Consider the following 3,098-nt stretch of genomic DNA (forward strand, 5'->3'; position numbering starts at 1 on the left):
TGGCTCCTGTTCTGAGGGTCTGATTCCTTCTTCTTCTGAGACTTCCTTCAATATGGTGATGGCCTTGCATTCTTCCCATCTCACTCCCTTTTGTTCCCCTTTAGGATTCTTTTCTGTGTCACTAGGGAACACTGCAGTTGACTTGGGGGCCTGTTGAGATAGCTCTCCTACTTGAGACTCCATCCTCTTGAGTTTTTCACCATGGTTCCTTAAGGTAGATCTCACATCATCCCTAAAGCTTTTCAACTCACTTATGTCCTGACCCATGTTTGCCAGCATTCCTTCTATCCTGTTTAATTGATCTTGAAATTGTTGGTTCGGATTAGGTTGGGTAGGTTGATTATTTTGGCCATGATATGATGGTTGGGAGTAAGTGTTTTGTGTGGCTTGGTATGATCTTTGGTTGGAGTTTTGGTATGTGGACTTGTTATGTTGGTTTTGCTGGTTTCCCCACCCAAAGTTTGGGTGGTTTTTCCAGCCTGGGTTGTAAGTGTTGGAATGTGAATCATATGGTTGCCTTTGTTGATTTCCTACATAATTGGCCTCTTCCCAATCACCTCCTTCAGTGCTTACTTCCTCTTGATCTTGTGTGTGTATTGCAGCCACTTGCTTTGTTTCTAATTTCCTGGTGAGCTCTGCTAGTTGCTTGGCAAACACCTTGTTTTGGGCTAAAATTGTATCAACATGGTTCAGCTCCATGACTCCCTTAGTGTTGTGTCTCTCTGAAGCATAGTAGTACTCATTCTCAGCCACTGTCTCAATCACTTCAATTGCTTCTTCCACAGTCTTTTTCCTGTTCAATAAACCTCCTGATGAATGGTCTACAGCCTTCCTTGATTCATAAGAAAGTCCATCATAGAAAATATGCAATTGCACCCAGTCATGGAACATGTCTGGTGGGCATTTCCTTGTCAAATCCTTGAATCTCTCCCATGCCTCGTAGAGAGTTTCACCATCTTGTTGTCTAAAGGTCTGAACCTCAGATCTAAGCCTATTGACCTTTTGTAGGGGTAGAAACGTGCCAAAAACTTGCTTTCCACCTCATCCCAGGTTGTTAGGCTCCCCCTTGGGAATGATTCCAGCCACTTAGCTGCCTTGTCCCTAAGTGAAAATGGGAACAAGAGCAGTTTATAGGTATCTTCCTGGACTCCATTGGACTTCACAGTGTCGCAAATTCTCAGGAATTTTGTGAGATGTTGGTTTGGATCTTCATTAGCACTCCCACCAAATGAACAATGATCCTCCACAAGTGATATTAGCTGTGGTTTGAGTTCAAAATTGTTGGCCTGAATGGGTGGTTTCTGAATGCTGCTACCATAATTCCCAGAGGTTGGGTTTATGTATGAACCAAGAACCCTCCTCTCGGGAATGGCATTGTTCCCATCAGCTCTCTCATGGTTGTGAACTTCTCTATCCATGTTGAGATCTAGAGCTTCCTCAAAATTGTCCTCAGATTCTCCTTCAGATTCTTCTTCTCCCAGTACTCTCTTCCCTCTTGCTTCCCTTCTAAGTTTATGAAGGGTCCTCTCTGGTTCGGTATAATGAGGAGTTGATGTCTCTCCTCTCCTACCTGTCATACAGCACAGGCAACAAACAAGTGAAATACTCTTGGTTAATGGAAGAGTATGGTTAGAGCAGTTGAGGAATTAATTCAAATAGTTAGTGAGTCAGTGAGTTAGTTGCTTGAATTTAAAGTCATAAAGAAAGAAAGCATGTAACAGAGTGCAGAAATTAAAATTCAACAAGTAACTTGAACTGAATTAACAAAGCAAGAAAAATGCTCAATCTAGTTAACTTCCAATTTGAGAATTGTCAATCGAAAACTAATCCCCGGCAACGGCGCCATAAACTTGATGTGCATAAACTTGATATGCTACGATTTAGGAAATTGCACAATCGGAAAAATTCCTTCCGGCAAGTGCACCGGTTATCGTCAAGTAAAAACTCACAATAGAGTGAGGTCGAATCCCACAAGGATTGGTTGAGTGAGCAATTCGGATTAGAAGTATATTCTAGTTGAGCGGAATCAAGATTTAGATGAGAATTGCGGAATGTAAAATTGCATGAATTAAAGAGCGAGAAGCTAAATTGCTGAAATTAAAAGGGATGGGGGTGATTGCATGAATTTAATTGCAGAATGTAAAGAGAAAGTGGTAAATCAGGAATGGGGAGTTCATTGGGTGTTAGGAGATATTGAGATCTCCGAATCAAAACAACTTTTATCCCTTCCTCAACCAATGCATTCATTGAATTTTGCTTGGCAATCTTATATGATTGGATCCCAATCCCTTGGCTCACCAATTCTCTCTAAAAACAAACAAATTCCCAATCCCTTGGTTTAAATGTTCATAAGAAGAGATGATGCTTGATCACTGATTATACCACACAGTTTCATGAACCACAATCTGGTAGGATTACATGTCACAATATCCATCCAAACCCCAATCCAATTCACTGTGAGAAAGCTTCTCTAGCATGAATCCTCCATTCCTTTCCCAAGGTTCCGAAGGATTCCAATTATGGGTAGTTTCTTTCCCAAGACAACTACCCAATGGAATTAGATCGAGAAGCTTTCTAACAAAATTCAAGAGAAAAGATTGAAGAAGAAGATAAAACTATTATTGATTCATTGAATTACAATAGAGCTCCCTAACCCAATGAAAGGGGTTTAGTGAGTCATAGCTGTGAATTCAATTACAAAACTAAAAGAAAATGATCCAAAGTTCTCCGTGTCTCCCCCCCCCCAAAAAGTCCCCACTAACTTAAATTCTATCCTATTTATACACTTTCTAAATTGAGCTTCTGTTGTGTTTCTTGGGCTTTGAGGCCTTTCCCTGATTTCCTTTTGCTTTGGGTTTATGGTCCATAATCCTGATGAGGCTGTGATCCAATTCTGTAACATTCATTGAGCAAACTTAGTGATAAACAAGTAATGACACAAGACTCAACAAATTGAAGCTCCAGACTCATCAATTCTTCAGGCCCAATCCCATAAACCATGATATTCAATTGGGTTTCATACCATAATACGTTTAAGTTAATGTTTGTGCTCAAATGCTAACTTAAACTTCAATATATTTGGCCCAGAAATCCTTTCA

General features: G+C 40.3%; 1 non-coding gene across 1 annotated transcript; it reads left to right on the forward strand.

The window, feature by feature from the left end:
- Nucleotides 1–886: 886 nt before the first annotated feature.
- LOC112746399 (small nucleolar RNA R71) lies at nt 887–993 on the forward strand. The gene has a single exon (XR_003174285.1). It is a non-coding gene; the product is annotated as a small nucleolar RNA R71 (small nucleolar RNA).
- Nucleotides 994–3,098: the final 2,105 nt, after the last annotated feature.

Source organism: Arachis hypogaea, chromosome 14 (assembly GCF_003086295.3).
Source record: "Arachis hypogaea cultivar Tifrunner chromosome 14, arahy.Tifrunner.gnm2.J5K5, whole genome shotgun sequence".
NCBI lineage: Eukaryota > Viridiplantae > Streptophyta > Magnoliopsida > Fabales > Fabaceae > Arachis > Arachis hypogaea.